General features: G+C 51.0%; 1 protein-coding gene across 4 annotated transcripts in view; it reads right to left on the bottom strand.

The window, feature by feature from the left end:
* DEPDC1 (DEP domain containing 1) overlaps window positions 1-18021 on the bottom strand; it is a 362287-nt gene that overhangs the window by 64238 nt on the left and 280028 nt on the right. The gene's annotated exons all lie outside the window — the stretch shown is intronic.

Raw genomic sequence — 18021 nt, 5'->3', positions numbered from 1 at the left:
CATAACAACCCTGGTGCACCCCGACCAATCCGGCTTCATGCCGCGTCAGAACACGGCCCTGAACCTGCGGAGACTGCATGGGATTCTGGGTGGTTCCCCAAAGATACTGGAACCAGCAATCCTGGTGTCATTTGATGCCACTATGGCATTTGATAGGGTCGAATGGGCCTACTTGTTTGCTGTTTTGGCCAAGTTGGGCTTTGGTCCGGGGTTTATCAGTTGGGTTAAATTGCTATATGCCACTCCCTTGGCCAGAGTGATAGTCAATAATTGTAAGTCTGCGGATTTTCACCTCGGAAGAGGCTCAAGACAGGGTTGTCCGCTATCCCCGCTGCTCTTCGCACTTGTGTTGGAGCCTCTGGCGGCATGGATCAGATGGGATCGGTCAATACGAGGCTTGCGGTGGACGCCTGAATGGGAGGATAAATTTCGCTTTATGCAGATGACATTCTGTTATATCTCACCAACCCCAGGGCGTCCTTAAGTAATTTTTTGGATGTCCTGGCCATATTCGGGAGGTGTTCCGGGTTTGCCATTAACTGGTCAAAGTCGGTGTTCGTTTTGTCCGGGGCACCGCCTGTGATTCCACAATCGTGCCCGATAAAGGTTGAACTGGTGGGATTTACTTATCCTGGAATGTATATATCCTTAGATCCGAAGATGAGATACGACAATTTAGATCGATTTAGAAAGTATGTGGAAAGATGGAAGGCTCTCCCTCTCTCATTACTTGGGAGAGCGGTATTCTTTAAGATGATGGCCTTACCTCGATTCCTATACATGCTCCAAAACCCCATGGATCCGGTGCCACTATCCTATTTTAAAGAGATCGAGGTGCTTCAGCGGACATCTCTGGGAAGGCAGGCCACGTATAGCCTTTAACAAGTTAACCTTCCCATGGGATGACGGGGGCATCGGTCTCCCAGACTTGAGGAAATATTATTGGGCCTCACACCTTGCTACGGTGAATCACATGATCTATGGACCCCCTGGAGACCAGGCTACACTATGGATCGTGGGCAAGCACCAGGAGGTGATATTCTTACAGCCTTACATGCAAGGCCCGGGAGATTCACGTTGATGGGCCCGACAGCACACGCTGTACAAGTTTGGCATGCTGCTACCAGAAGTTTGGGATGGGAGGGAAGATGGACGCTAGCCACCCCACTGTTCCGTTCGGAGAAGCTTGTAAGCCTGTGAAAGACTAAAGGGTTTGATAAATGGGACCTCATAAGAATCAGCCAGATCAAGGATGTATGGGGGAAAGACGGTGTGTTGACATTGGAATCTTTACAGAAGCAATACCGTTTGAATGTTACTGAATAATTTTGTTACAGGCAAATTAGATACGCTCTTCTCGCTCACGTCCCCAGTGATACAGACCTCCCGGAGGCTTCGCCTCTTGAGGACCGTGTGCTAGATGGTCACGTGCCTGAAAAGACTATCTCCCTGATCTATAGGAAGCTTGTAAATAATATGGAGGACCCATTGGGGAGTATTAGAACAGCGTGGGGAGCCGATGGACTGGAGTTAGACGATGAAGACTGGGTAGAGGCGGTCTCCTCCCCCAAAGTGGTCGCAATTCAGATGAGGCTCAGACTGGTGCAGCTTAAGATTTTACATCGGTCATATATCACGGGACTTAGGCTTGTGCACATGGGATGAGCGGTGAATGCAGGAGAGGATGTGGAGAGCTAGGCACTTTCATACATATTATATGGTACTGTGAGGAGATACAAACCCACTGTGCGGTGATACATGATAAAATTAAAGAGGTACTGGGGGAGGAGATACGACCGGAGGCGTCTGCTGAATGTATGGGAACCCACGGACTTGAATGGGTACTTGAAACAGTGGGTGACGTTGGCATACATGGTGGCGAAACGAAACATTGCTCAGCTGTGGGGGGCCAGCCAGCCGCCCCGGATTACTAAGTGGGCTGAAGATCTTGATTGGTGTATGTACAGGGAAAGGGCAGTGTTTGTGGCCAGGGGTTGTCCTGAGAAATGGGGGAAGATATGGGGAGCATGGAACAGTTACCGTGGCCATTTGTGTACTCCCACCTGAGGCGACAAAGGGAAGTAGAACCGGCGGATTCCCCGTTATCCCGAGTCCCATATGAGTGTAATTGCTGCATATATACGAATGACAACCAAAACCTCACATTGATGTCAATTGTTGTTCACCCAATGCTAATGTTATTCTTTTGTTTTATTACAATAAAAAGATTTTTTTTTATTAAAATCATACACACGACTCAATAAGGAGATACACACCAATTTATAAAAATAACACTTATCTTTATATAACTTTAGGCACCAAGATCCAAAAAATCAGGTAAGTACATTTCAAGTTAGGAATATTTACAATGTTTAAAAGTCAACACTGCAATTTCTGGACCGGTAGTGTTATCCTATGGAGAAAAGAAATACTGCATACAGGTACTTAACAGCGAATGACAGGACCAATCTTCCAGATATGGGTGAGTATAGGGAAGAGTCCAAGGCACAGCAACATGCTACCTCAGCAGCACTGGAGCTACCAGGTGCTTTTCAGCATCGGTGCACGTGTAAGTCTATGGGGATCAATTAGGTCACAAAGAGGCTGCAAGCTTGGAATGGGGGACCTTTCAGGCTGAACCAACAAGGGTGCTCAGGTCTCAATGCTAGGGGACGTAGAGACACCTCTGGTTGTCTTCTCAGGCCAGACGCTGAGGTGTTCTCAGATGTTGGGTTTTCACGAGCAGACTCAAGAGGGGTCTGCACAAAGAGGCTGCAAGTGCCGTTGGGAAGTACACTCTTGGCAATCTCAAAGTAGGCTTCGTCTCTGGAGGGTCTAGGGACCACGCTGGCATCATTGGCCCACTTAGACTCTGGCTAGGGGGAACCGGTGCAGTGGTGCTTTCCGGTGTCAGTGGTCTAGTGTCCACACAGTTCTTCGGAGGTGCCAGCAGGATGCAGGGGAGAAGCTTCACTACTCCACAGGAGTTCCTGGGTCTTGGGTGTGGCAGTCCTTATAGGCTTTTGGACGTATAGCAGCTGGAGGATGAGTCTTCTTTAGCACAATTGTCGTGGACAGCAGACAGGCCAGTAGGGCTGGCGCCAAGTCAGTTGCTGGTCCTCCGTTCTAACTTCTGCGGCTCTTCAGTGTACTTTCAGGTCAGCAGGATCTGATTTCCTGGTGCCAGGGGCTCCCCAAAATGCTAGATTTAAGGGTGTTAGAGGAGTGTAGGGTAATAGTGAATGGGCTGCTTAGCCATGAGGTTACTACACCCCCTATGTGACCACTTCCTATGGGAAGTCATCATAACCCTGCCCCAGAGTTCCTAATTATGTCATCATCAAGAAGCAAACTTAATGTTTGTGCCCACATAAGGTAGCCCACCTTACGGGTGGAACCAGTTTGAGGGTGAACACACCTCTCAGACTACTAATTTTCCCACCTGTCCAGGTGCCAAATGGGCCCTGGTTAGAGGGGCTGGCATCCCTTCACCTCTGAGGGAAGTCAGATTTGCATACCAAGGGCTGCGGGCTCTTTGAAGCTCCCTGCATTGGAATGTTAATTTACAGGACATCCTGCTGGAAGGGGTGTAAAACACATTCTACCAGAGGAGGCTTTGTTCCTAACCTCCCAGGAGCGGGAGCTCTCACCACTGAGGGTCAGAAACTTGTCTGTGGTGGAAAGCTGGTCAGGACCAGTTAGCCAGCACACTAGTAGTTAGTAGGTTTCCAGGGGGCACCTCTAAGGAGCCCTCTGGGTGCATGTGTTAATAAATCCATGACTGGAATTAGTGTGGGTTTATTAATTCAAGATGTTTGATACCAAACATCTTTAGTATCAGTGAGGAAACTCGTTTTTACCAGTGTCCAACACACATACTTAAAGTTTCACTGGTCACTTGTAATCACGAAGAATTGACTTGGACATTACAGGGACATATGTGCTCCAGGAGATATGTAGAATAGTGCACCCTGGCATAGGGCTGTTAGGCCTGCTATAGAAGTGGCTTACCTACACTGCATGCAGTGTCTGTATGCATGGCACATAGGGATGTGTGCCATGTTGTGTTTTCACTTTTGTCTGCACCAAGACACAGGCAACAATGGTAATCTGTATGAGTTAGGCGAGTGGTCTCTTACGGTAGCACAATAAATTCTGCAGCCCAGAGGGAACCTCTATAGTATCCATGTCATAAGGTACCTGGGGGTACCATTTACTAGGGACTTACAGGGGTGCCAAAGGAATTGCCAATTAAGGGAACAATTGTACAGTTTTAGGGAAAGAGATCTGGCACTAGGGACCTGGATAGCAGGAACACAGCACTTCGTCAAAATTGCTTCCAATACCAGTCAAAAAGTGGAAGTTACAATGTCAAAAAGGGGCACTTTCCTACACCACATTAATGCCTGGCACAAACTAATGGGTGGGGATAACTCCTGGGCCCAATCTAATCAATGAGATAAATGTTGCAGAGCCAACCCTATCCCACTTTGAGCATTTTCAACATTGAAAAAGTCTTCAGCCTCACTGAACGTGGGCTCTGGAGGGTGTGTGTATATATGTGTGTGTGTATATATATATACATATTTAACCAAATGCCATTGAGCTTCGAGAGGGCACACATGCTGTCCCCTACCATCCAGTCTGTGCACCTCGCTGCAGCGCGCTATTCTTGCTTCCTTTACTTTTTGCTTCCATCCCGATGCGTTTCGAGGCTGAACGCCTCGTAATCATGGGCTGCACACAGAGAAGTCGAGGGCTCACCTGGATTCTTTTAATTCTTAATTTTATTGAAAAAACTGCCCACAGTGGGCGTGGCACACAACAGATGCCTGATGGCATGATGGTAGTTGTGGTCCGAGCAGATGAGATTCAGTGGTCGCCTTGAGGAGGTTCAATTCCCCTGTGTTTATTATCGCATTTGTGAAACTTTAAGTAGGGAAAGATGTCAGGAATGCAGGCTGATTAAACCAGGTACAGCATACTTCACAGAGAGAAAAGGTTTCACTCCAAAGCCTTTCCAGTTCAAAGTCTTGCAGGAAATGGTGCTCCTCTGCCAAGGCCAGGACTGCCGTGTGAAATATGTTTAACCAAATGCCCTTGAGCTTCGAGAGGGCACACATGCTGTCTCCTACCATCCGGTCCGTGCACCTCGCTGCAGCGCGCTATTCTTGCATGCTTTTCTTTTTGCTTCCATCCAGATGCGTTTCGAGGCTGAACGCCTCGTAATCATGGGCTGCACACAGAGAAGTCGAGGGCTCACCTGGATTCTTTTCATTCTTCAGGCGTGTTGTCCAGGAAGAAGGGGCTTGAGGCCCTGAAACACGTAGGCAGTGTGAAAGGAAACGCGCACTTTAAAGGCTGGCTGCATTCTACAAAGCTGGATGGTTGAACACCGTGTGTGCTCCTCCGATGCTTCAGGGCAATTTGATGATATATATATATATATATATATATATATAACGCGTCGGGCAGATCCCGTACGGAGCGGCGTCTACGAGTGGATCCCCGTCCTCACCTATACATAAACCAGGCTGCTGTTCGTGTGCTACTCAAAGGTGGACACCTTCGAGCATTGATTTATACGCGGCCGTCCAGCCACGGAGTATGCACCACCCCGGTACCCTGGGGGTCACGAAAGTGAAGCAGCAGTCGTACTTGGAATCGAGGACGGGCCCACTTGTGGAGTCCATACAGGACTTGATTGTGTGCTTCCCGGACCACACTTCCCAGAATGCTCAGTCTCTTTTGAGCCTCCCATCGGTGTGTGTGCTATATATAAAATGTGGAAGTGGGTCGGCGGTTGCGCACACCGCTTCCGTTAAAGCCCCTGAAGAGAAGCATATGGAGCTTCGAAACGCGTCGGGCAGATCCCGTACGGAGCGGCGTCTACGAGTGGATCCCCGTCCTCACCTATACATAAACCAAGCTGCTGTTCGCGTGCTACTCAAAGGTGGACACCTTCGAGCATTGATATATATATATATATATATATATATATACACACACACACATTTGCGTGTATATGTTTGTGTATGTGTGTGTGCGTGGAGAGTTCTATAGTAATCATAATGTCCTTCCATTTCCAACAGAAAAATCCAGTTTGAAACCGCCATTGTACCCCCAATACACACAGAGACAAAAGTCTTGTGGAACAAACACAGGGGTTTCCAGCAAACAGGCAGGTGAATGCACCAGAACAGTCTTGCCATCCTGTTCTCTTCTTATCAAGTGTGCCCCAATAGTTATATATAAACCAAGCAGATTTGACACTAATCTCAGGGGACGCCACAGCTCCCACTGTGAATACTCTGACGTTCAGGAGTCCTCTTTAGCCATTCGGGTCAGCCTATTGGTTACTCTTGGGAGACATTTCACACCTTTTTGACATATATATTCCAATGCTTATCTCTGGATGTAAGAAGATGGAGAGCAAATGTAAATTTGCCTCCAGAAACTTCAGCCAGAGATTAGATAACTTTCTTAAATTTTCCTTTCCTCTATATTCATTAAAAATACAACTTCACCACTGAATTGAATTTTTAATAACTATTACAAAAAAGTTTATTTTTTAGTCCCAAGATCCAGTATAAGGATTTTCATCTGTACTCTGGTTTTTCATATAGGGCAGCTAGGCCTGCCACAGTACAAACTAGCTCTTGGGCTCAATGCTAATGTAAGGTCATGTTAACATTAAGTTTCTACATGTTCTACTTTTAAATACCATGCACCCTGACATGTAGTGTACACAGCCTAAAAGGGGGTGACTTGGTAATACTTACCAGTTAGGTTTAGGACATGTCAAAAGGGTTTATTTTTTATTTTGACAGGTTGAATTGCTGTTTTTAAACTGCTACAGTCAGTCTACACTAGGAACCCTGAAGTCCTGTATGCACTGCCACAGTAGTGGATGGTACGATTTGTGCGGCAGTCCACTAGCGACACTTAACTTCCAGGACCTGAGTACATCTTGCCACATATACTATGGACATATAGTCAGTGAAATATTATGCAGATACAACTATGTTTAAAGGTGGAGGAAATGCACTTTGCTATTGGCTAGCAAGGGTAAAGTGCACAGTTCTAAATCAATCAAAAATCTAGGGTCCAGCAAGAGGCGAAAAATACAGAGCGACCTCACAGAAAACGCAGATTTCCTACAGGTTGCTTCTCAGGTTCTTACAGGAACAGGATTTTCCTCCTTTTATCTTCAAGGACATCATTGATAATATCACTGCAACATATGCATGGCGGAGGAGAGAGTTATAGTTACCTTAAGGCACGAGTTGTAGTAATATCCAAGTGTAAGGTGAGCGTTTCCATAGAAAACACCTTTTCTTGTTTTGCTAATAACTTTGGCAATGTTTGACAAATCTTCATGTAACTTTCCAAAATGTTTCTCTTCGATACTTGGACCCATGTTGCCTCTTTTTTTGTATTTTTTCGACGACCTCGAGGTGTGCAGAGTCGGCGACTTCGACTGGGTCTCTTCCGACCTCTCTTCTCCTTCGCCTGGGCCATAACACCTTTGCTTGCCTTTCCTTTATTGCCTTTGGATTGATCCGATGACACATTATTCGATGTCGTGGTCCGACAGCAAACACCAAAGGCAGTCTTTATGTGAGTCTGGAACTGACATAGCCCCACATTCCCTATATGGTTTAAAATCAGGCCTTTTCTGAGTAGCCATCACGAAGAAACAGTTTAAGGATAACTGCAACAAAGTAACGGAGAGACCTACAAAACGGGGAGACCTACAAAAATGACTGCATAGCGAGTGTGGAACTAAGGGAGTCGGATGGGTCTTTTATAGGGGTGGGTAAAATTCACAGAACTTGAATTCATGCAATTACAGCAAAAGACTGCAAAAGGAAAACCGGTCATGCAATGCATTCTCGCAGTAACAATTGATGCAAATATGCATTCAAACAAGAGCACATGAAGAGCCTCTTGCATGCTGTTGTACCTGTGAGCGTTTGATGGAAACCTTTACTGAGAATCGTACCATTTGCTTTCTTTAACAGTAAACAGAACATAATTACGCAAAGTGGCATAATAGTGTACTTTCGAGAATTTCAAGTAACGAGCACAACATGAAAAGCCTAACATTAGACAAATTATACAGGGTAATTAAAATTTTGCCCATTCTTGGTTGTTTGACATCAATGAAGATTCCTATAATGCAGAACAAGGACTTCAGTTACATCAATCTTTTGTTCCTCATCATAGGATCTTCAGTGGTATTTACAAATGCTTTAATAACACAGCAACCTAACAGTATAGAATGCAGCTATCAGGTTGAAGTAGTAAAATGTAAAAAAATAAAAAATAAACACTTTAGAAGGCGGTTGTATAAAACTACTTTCATATACAACAAAGCTTAGCCACTGCCTAAATATCCGTTTCTAGATGGTAGGGTCTAGTAAGCGTACATACTGACTTCCATGCTGTAGCTTTGCAATTGTTCAAAACTGGAACATGTCTAACAGGCAGTGGTTTCTGCCTTTCCTATTCTGTTGTGGGCTTAAGGTTTATCTGGAAGAGGTTTATCGGAGGGCTTGTAATAAAGAAATACATCTTACCATACATCTGGCAAAAGATTTTTTTTTAGCATTAGCGAGACCTTGCCTAATATGGCCATAAAAATTCACAAATAACTGGTTAGGCTTTCTAACATCATAAAAACTAGCACCTTTCCAACATCTTGATAGTGGAGAGTTCTCTCTGCTGACGTAGATAAGTTAGGAAAGAAAGCAGGACACGCAATAGGCTGATTTATGTGAAAAATAAGAGATTACGTAGGGTAACAATGAGGAATGAGTTTTCAAGACGATCCTGTTGGCTTAAAAAACAAACAGTCAAAGGATCTACTTCTCATAGAATTTACAGCTCACTGACCCATCTCACAGACTTAATTGGTACTAAAAAATGTTTTTTCCATGACAGATATTATTAAATGTATTTGCGTATGTTCAAAAAGAGGGCTCATTTTATTAATACCAAATTCAAATCCTATGGAGATGACGATCTATTTTTATTTAGAAAAAAACGCAAGACCTTCAAACAAGTCACTCTATGAATCTTGTTGTCAAATCTTTTTTTAATTTCACCCTCGTATCCGGGGGCAGCAATGAGGTGACTAATACACAGCGTTAAGCCTACAACCCAACAGGGCCGGCCGCGTGGTGGCATAAGAAAGCGAGGTAACCTTAACAGTGCTCAATCAGGGATTTATACACAGCGTTTCACCTACAACCCAACAGGGCCGGTCGCGTTATGTTCAAACAGTCTCCGTGCAGTCACCGCCTAAGATGGCCTGGTCTCAAGACCATCTGGAACAAGTAAACCAATAAGGTAAACCCTACAGGACCAAGAGAAGAGAAGAGAGGGGTCATAGAGCACCGAGAGGGGGGCAGAGGGGGCAGGAGAGGGACAGGCTCCGTGTCAACCAGCTGAGCGGTCGATTTCCTCGGGAGTGGTCAAGGCCTCACACATTTAAGCCTCACGCCAACAGTCTATCTGGGTCAGGGGGAACCACTGCATCCTCCACCAAGCGCAGCGCCCGGAGTTTAGGGGGCATGTGACGCACATGCTCTACTACGCATAGATACTTCACCAAGGGCTGCCACACCGCTTTGAAGCGCGCGTCTCGGGCCTGCAGCCGAGCCGTGAGAAGTTCCATTGTCAGGACATGCCAGAGGCGCACAAACCACGCAGCAATGGGCGGTGCTTCCGGCTTATTCCAATACAGAGCGATAAGCTGCCTAGCAGCTCCCAGCATTTAAAGCGCCAGCGCCCAGTCGCTCAGGGTGAGGGCCCTCAACCCTGTAGGCTTGATACCCAGTAGCAGTGTGCAGGTGGCGTCAGGCAGAGGGAACCCCAGTATCCCCCTGATGTGGCTCAGAACCTCCTTCCAGAAGAGGGTCAGCTGAGGACAGGTCCACCAGATGTGCAAGAAATCGCCAGTCGCTGATCGGCACCTCCAGCATACAGGGGATGAGGTCGGGAACATTTTATGTAGCCGCTGCGGCGTGTAGTACCACGGAGTCATTATTTTATATGCGTTCTCCTGCTGTGAGACACTATGGTAAGTTCGGGGTATATCAAGCCATAATCTGGACCACTGTTCTGGAGTGGGAGTGCCAACGTTTCTGGTAGGACTGGGAGGGCGGGGTGCGTGGGTGTTGTAGAATCTGATTAATGTTCGAGATCAGTCCCTTCGTTTCAGTGAAGGAGCGAGCTAACCACTCAAACGGGGTGAAGGCGCGGGTAGCCGCCTGATATGTGTCGTCCGTCAGCACCCAATGTTTCAGTTGAGCATATTGCAGTCCGGCCGCGGGAGGCACTCGGAATTCCTCCCTGCAGTCCGCGAAGGTCTTAAGAGCGCCCACTGCAAACAGATCCGCGAGTACCCTACAGTTGCCCTGGGGCCACCTGCGGAAGGCCCCTGTCCGATGCGCCAGAGGGAAGCTCGGGTTTCTTTCGATAGGGGTGTGTGGGGACGGAAAGGTCGTAAGGCCCTTGCGCACCGCTATCCTGTCCCAGATCTCCAGCACCGTTTTCGTAGGCACCGCTAAATATGCGCTTGGAGACCGCCCTGCCCTGGGTTTCCACGCCAGGTCCCAGATGGTACGCCCAGTCACGGCTCTATCCATGTGGAGCCATCCCTTCTCGCTCTCCGTCGCACCCCATTCCACGACATATCTAAGGTGCGCAGCCCAATAGTACTCTACCAGGTTGGGGCAGCCTAAGCCCCCCCGATCCCGAGGCGCCATCAGTAGAGCCTGAGAGAAGCGGGGCCGCTTTCCCCCCCATATAAAGTTGGCGAGGTCGCGCTGTAGGCCACGTATGCTATGCAGCGGTATAGGGGTAGGAAGGCACTGAAATAAGTACAGGATCTTAGGCAGGATGGACATCTTAACGGCGTTGATTCTGCCCAGCCAGGACGGCACGAGTGGTCTCCACCGCTGTAAGTCCTCGAGGACCGAGCGCCGACACTCTCTCCAGTTGGCTTGCGTCCAACCATCCAACGAGGGGGTCAATTGCAGGCCCAAGTACCGGATGTTCTGAGTCGACCATTTATAAGGGGCGAGCCGCTCCAAGTCGGGAATTTCAGAGTGCGGGATAGTAAGGTTGAGTGCCCAGGGCTTGCAATGGTTAATTTTCAGACCAGAGGCACGCTCGAAAAGACATAATGCTTTATGCACTGCCGGTAAGCACTCACAGGGCTGAGCAAGCGCAAGGATGAGGTCGTCCGCAAAGAGCGCTACTTTGTTGTCCTGGCCGCCTAGAGTGATGCCATGAATATTGGGGTCCCTCCGTATCATATCTGCTAGGGGCTCCACTGCCAGCGCGAATAAAAGGGGCGAGAGCGGGCAGCCCTGCCTGGTTCCCCTCCCGATGGAGATCGGCTCCGTGAGCTGGCCGTTGACACGTATCCTGGCTCGTGGTGCAAGGTACGGGGCCATGATCCGAGCGACCATCCGTGGGCCGAGTCCCACCCTGCACAGCACTGCCCGTAGGAAGGACCAGTCCACCCGATCGAACGCCTTCTCAGCATCCAGCGAGAGAAGGCAGGGCTGAATCTTCCAATGATGGGCTTTCTCCACTAGGTGGGCAATCCCGCGGACATTATCCGCCCCCTGGCGTTCGTGGATGAAACCCACTTGATCAGGGTCTATCAGGCCCGGCATGTGAGGGCCCAGTCGCTTCGCTAGCAGCTTGGTGTAGACTTTAAAATCTGTGTTCAGCAGGGCAATCGGGTGGTACAACGCGCACAGTGCAGGGTCTTTCCCAGATTTCGGGATTAAAGCAATTTCGGCCAACCTCATGTCGGGGGACGGTCCCACCTCCTCCGTAAAAGAGTTGAACAGACGCAAGAGGTAGGGCCCGAGCTGCGCCTGAAACATGCGATAGAAGGATAGAGGCAGCCCATCAGGCCCTGGCGTTTTCCCCAGGGGAAGCTCACGGATCGCTGACGTTATCTCCTCCTGCACTATCGGTTCCTCTAGTTCCTTCGCGTAGTGAGGGTGCAATGTCACTCCCCCATATCGCCCCAGCACCTCCTCCACCAGCTCCGGAGGTGGTCTCTCCTCCGTGTACAGCGCCGTATAATAGTCCCGAAAGGCTCAACACTTATCCTTAGCCGCCATGACTCTAGACTCATCCGGCAGTTGAACATTCGCTATATGTGCTTTCGCGGCACGGGCTCTCAGTCTCCTCGCCAGCAGCTTTCCAACCTGGTCTCCCCCTTCAAAGTACCGTTGCTTCAGTGTCAGGAGGGATTTCTCCGCCCTATTTGCTCGCAACAGCCTGAGCTGCCCTCTAAGATTCGCGAGCTGACGTCGCGATCGCCGAGTAGAGCAACCCTGACCGTGCTTTTCGGCCGTCTTTAGGTCCCCCGTAAGCTTGTCCTCCAGTGCCCGTGCCGCGCCATGGTAGCTTTGAAGGCGTCCCAGACCACCGGGAAGGGCGTCTCAGGGAGATCATTATTTTCAAAGTAAGAGACAATGGCCCCCCTAATGTCCTATACATCCGTCGCATCCCGAAGGATACTCGGCGGGAGGCACCATCTCCGTTCCCGAGCAGGACAGGCGGCCGGGTCCTGTAGCAGCAATTCAACGTGAGCATGATCAGAAAGAGAGATATCAGACATATCAACCCCTAGGGTGTCGTGGAGGAGGTCAGTGGTAGCAAACAAATAATCTATGCGAGAGTAGGATCTGTGGACATGCGAGTAGTACGAGTACGCCCTCTTGTCCGGAGTGAAGTACCGCCAGGCATCAAACAGCCTGAGGTCAGCCAATTGCTTGCGCAGAGCCGCCGACATTGCCCCCGCACCGCTGGAGGAGTTCGTACTCCAGTCCATCACCGGATCCCATACCAAGTTAAAGTCCCCCCCCCTACGATGAGCGATGAGCCATCCTGCGGCACCCGCCCCCCCAGAAGGTCTCGAAGGTAGGGATCCTGCGCCTGATTAGGGGCATACACATTGCACAGCGTGATGAGACGACGCCCGATCTCCACACCCACTCGAAGAAAGCATCCATCACCACCCCGGAAGGGCCTATCGCTCCCCCGCCTAATGCCAGCCCTGCAAAAAATTGCCACTCCCGCTGTCTTGGTGTCCGCTGTAGGCCAGAACTGAAGTGGGTAGCTAGGGTTTGCCATGCGCGCAGTGTCAGCCTGCAGAAGGTGCGTCTCTTGGAGAAATATGATGTCAGGGTGCTGCCGAAGAAGGTAGTGCCATACCTGCTTACGTTTGTTAGGCGAATTAATGCCCTTCACGTTAAGCGTCAGGATCTTCAAAGGGCTAGGTGCGCTTACCGCCATGTCAAGATCCTATCGCTGGCCCACCACACTCTCGCCACACACACCCCGCACACCCCATTCGCACCCCATTCACTCAGGCTCCCAGTCGCACCCCAAGCCCCAAGTCGTCGCCTCCGCCCCACGCCCTCCAGGGGAGAGCAGAAAATAGCAAGAAACAAGAAAAGTAGGAAAAGGGAAGAGAAAGAAGGAGCAGCCAGAGGGGCCACTCACCGTTAAACAACAACTGCGGCCAACGGGGCCTTGATACACTGTCCCCGGTACAGAGCATCCTGCACCCGCAGGTTGGGACGCGCTCTGGGATATAACTCCCTGAGGGACAGACTAAGTGGGGTTGTGGCGGTCGTAGAAGGTAAATACCCCAGGAGCTCCCGCATCCACTCTACCCTGCACATCAGGAGCCAGGGTAACAGGAGAGGAGCCGCTGATCCTAGGTGGGGGTCCCCCACTACAAGAGAAGCAGCGGGGACTTGTAATGGCCTGTAGATCAGGGTGTCGGGGAGCGTCCGTCGCGACCTTCTTTATCACCCTCAAGGGAGCGAATATGGGCAATAATGTCTTGCTTGGCCTGCGAAGGCGATCGCTCAGCGTCAGACGATGCGCTATGTTGCCGGCGCACCGTAGTCCAGGACGGTGCAGCCGCTTTCCTTTCCCGCCTAAGCGATGGGGCTGGGCTCGCCGGCGGGGTCGTTGACAGTCGGATAAGTTGCGCCGCTTCTGTGTACATTTTTATTACTCTACGCTTAGATTCCCACTGGAAGATGAGTGCGAACGGGTGACCCCATTGGTATGCGATGCACATACTGCGCAGTTTTTCGGTCACCGGCCGGAATGCCCGTCTCCTCTTCAGGGTGTTTGGCGCTAAGTCTTGGAAAATCTGAATGCTGTGACCCTTGTAGCGGAGGTCCGGTTTGTCCCGCGCGGCTTTCCAGATCGCCTCCTTTTCAGTACAGAAATGGACCCTCGTCAGGATGTCTGGCAGAAGTCCAGATCGGCCCGCCGGGCCGGCCATGCGGTGCGCCCCATCCAAAGCCGGAGGGGAAGCGTTCTCATCCCCCCAGATGTCATGAAGGAGCTGCGTCACATATCCCATGATGTCCTCCCCCTCTTCTCCAAGTGGAATTCCCCGAATTCGGAGGTTGTTGCGATGGCTTCTGTTCTCTAAATCTTCTTGCTTCACTTGGAGCTCTATGTTCTGTTCCTCCAGGGCCGCCAGCGCTGCAATAGATGTTCCTGGTCCTCCGTGCGCACATCCATCGTCCTTTCCAGTCCTTCCGTAGTTCCTTCACACACGTGTGCACTTCATTCCGCAGCGATCCTATCTCCGACTTCAGTTCGGTCATGAAGGTGGACATGAATGCCTGGGTGACCGGCGGAGACTCCTCGGCACTCCGCGAGGGGCCATCCCCAGCGGCCGCTGCCCCCGTCTTCCCCCACGACAGTGTTGTCCTTGGGGGCGGCAGACTCCACGGCTTTGTTCCCTTTGTTGGAGCGTGTCATTGCGAGGTATAGCTGCGCTCAGCCAAGAGACACAGATCCCCAAAGCGTCTCAGAGGGCAGATGAGGGCACAGAGGGCTGTAGTGAGGTGGAAGCCAGGGTCCGCACCCGCACCCTCTCCCTCTACTACACATTAGGCCGGTAAGACCTCCCCTCCACCCGCAAGGCCCACGCCCACAACTCACAGTCAACAGCGCCGCTCCCCAAGGTCCAGGGGGAACAGAGTCAGGGGAGGGGCTCAGACAAATGGCACCCCACCAGGTAAGTCACCAGCGGTAGCCTCAACGAGGGTGTCCTGGCAGCGATAACCTCCCGCCTATGATTATAGTAAAGGCCCTGCCGCTACGCTTCCAGGCGCTCCAGTGCCCAACGCCCCAAGCGCCCCACTGGTCAGCCACCCACCTGTGAGGACAGAGGTCTGCAAGCGGGGAATGAGGGACAGCCAAGAGCCACTCCACGCCAAAATGTGCGCTCCCAGCCACCAGTCTCACGGGGCAATCCCCAGTCTCAATGGTAGAAGGCGGGTCACGCCGGCCACTTCCACGCGGTCCCCTGGGTCCACGCTGCTCACCTTTTAGATCGACCCCGTCTCCGGTCGGCCCAGAGTCAATGACCAGACCTCGCTCGCCTCTTCAGGCCTTTCCACCGTCGATCAGGGCCCCAGGGAGGCGCACACTCTACAGGCCTCCCACGTACCCGCAGAGTCAGCTGCCACACCAGAGGCACCAGGCCACCACCAGCAAGGGCTCACACCACAGGGTAGTGCGACTGCTTCCACACCAGTGTCGCTGCAGCGAGCTCTCAGCTCCGCACGTTCTAGGCACCTCTAGACAGCACCACAGCTCGGGGGGAGCACCTTCCGCACCACAGGGCCCCAAGTGCTCAGGCCCGCACCACAGGAGTTCAAGCTGGCGATATGGCGGGCACAACACCCGCTCCCCCTTAAGGAGGCAGCCCCCCGGCACCAGGCCCACAATCGCAGGGTACTAGGTCAGCTCCGCTCACCTGGAGGGTCAACGCCTCCTTGCGTGGTCAGAGTCAGCAGTGCAGGTATGGCAGGGGTCCGGATAGTCGCCCACTCCACAGGCCTGCCAGCAACAGGACCCCCGGATCATGCACCACAGCAGGAGGCCTTAGTCCCCGGGGCCGAGCCAGCAATGTTCCACGCCGCCAGTCTCCTCCAGCAATTCAGCGCCTCCGGTCCCTTCCGCCGCACACAGGAGGGCTCCACTCCCTTCACAGGGGCCCCAACGCGCACAGGTCTCGGCTGGCTGACCCGCACCCGTCTCACAAAATGGCGGGTCGCGGCCCCGCCGACTCACTCACCAGCCGGCCACTCAGAGTCAGATCGGGGGGATGGTTCGGCAGCTGGATCGCCTGGGGCCGCCCCACAATCGCCGTTCCCGCACTTCCACGTCCTGCAGGGGGGGGGGGAGCCGGGCAATCAGGCGCTCCGCTTCGAGCTGACAGGGAAAGGGCACAGGCTGGAGCACCCGCAGCCGCGGCTCCAGTTGCCGCTCCTCACCGCCTCCCAGAGCAAGGGTCCGCAGACACCCCAGAGGGTCTCCAGCAGAAGCCACACCTCCGCGAGGAGCCCGGGGCACCTCACCCGCAAATGGCCCTCTCAGATCGGCGCAGCGGTTAGGGGCCAGTACGTTCCGGAGGCAGGAAGAAATGGCGGGCTCTGTCCCAGATCTCCGATCGGGCCCAGCCAGGCATCTGCTGCACCGCGGGGGGGCCCAGTCCCTCTCGCCTCCCTGCCGCAGGGTCTCCACGTCGAGCGGTCACCTCAGGGGCCAGCTACGCGACTCTCCCGCACTGGACGGATCCCCAGGACTCAAAATGGCGGCCGCACCGTCCGGGCCGCTGCACCTCCTCACCCCGGCGACCACTGTCACTTCGCAGGGGCCTGGTCACGCCGTCCTCCACAGCCCGGGTATCCACAGGGCACTGACACCTCCCGGATGGCAGGTAAGAACCCTGGCTCCGCAATAATGGCCTATAACAGCGGTGGGGCTGCGGGAGCTCCTCCAGGGCACGTCTCACCGCATCGCTGCCCAAGCCACGCCCCCACTCTATGAATCTTAAAGAAAGATAACGGTTTCAGCGACCTTCTATTAGCAGTTATAGCCACCAAACGCATGTATCAATTACATTTCATTTTGGGAGATAAACAAGTATGGCAGTATGACATCTTCCTGACCTGTAACAGGATCATGACCATTTTTTGTTACCAGATGCAAGTTCTCTTCCACTTTAACGCACAATAGGATCTTCGGGGGTAGCTTCAAACCCCCATACTGTCTTATTTCAGGAGCAATACAGCCAAATTCTAAGATTTAAGGATGGATGTTCATTTAGACCTGTAGTCATAAGATAAGGTCTGCAAGCCAATGGTTTGTGATACAACAGGGACAATTGTAGAATTTCTGGGTACCACCACTGCCTCAGCCAATTTGGTGCTACTATAAGCATTTCTGTTTTCAACTTCCATAATTTGAAGATCACCATTGAGCTCAGTGGAAAGGTCTAGGCAAATAGAGTTGACCAACTGATCAAAAGGGCTTTACCCACCGAGTTTGTCTTTGGTTCTCTAGATGCGAAGTTTTGGCATTTTTTGTTTTGAGCCATGGCTAATAAGTCTAATGTTGGAGTAACCCATTCTGCAAAAATAGTATGTACTACTTAGTCGTGTAGAGCCCAATTGTTATTCTCTTCGCAACGTTGACTGAGAAATCTGTCTTCAAATTCTGTATACTTGGGATATGAAAAGCTGTGAATGTTAGATGTCTGGCATGGATTTTTTGATTCTCTCCCACCAAAACCCCTACTAGTAAACTTTGTTCTGCACGGCCAGAGGTTTTTAACCACAACTGTCAGATGTATGGGGTCTTCCCCTATTGTCTGCTCTTTGAGATCACGGATCTTCAAGACATTCTTGAAGTGGTCTCAGTCTAGCTTTAGGACTAGGAGTATTACAAATAACATGGATCCTAGAAGCAATGCAACTTGGCGAGTTGTGGAACTGCTTCTATGTTTCATATCAGCATATTTTTTCTAAAGAGAAAATAATTTCTCCCCGTAAGGATACACACTTGTTTTGAGAATCTGACTTTGTCTCTAGCTATATGAGACAATGCACTGGGGTGGGAGTAGATTGGTTTATGTTTATATGGAGTCCTATTTTGGTTAAT

The sequence above is a fragment of the Lissotriton helveticus genome, chromosome 1_2 (assembly GCF_964261635.1).
Source record: "Lissotriton helveticus chromosome 1_2, aLisHel1.1, whole genome shotgun sequence".
Taxonomy (NCBI): Eukaryota; Metazoa; Chordata; class Amphibia; order Caudata; family Salamandridae; genus Lissotriton; species Lissotriton helveticus.
Note: the sequence above shows the minus strand (reverse complement) of the source record. Positions and strands in the feature narration are given on the sequence as shown.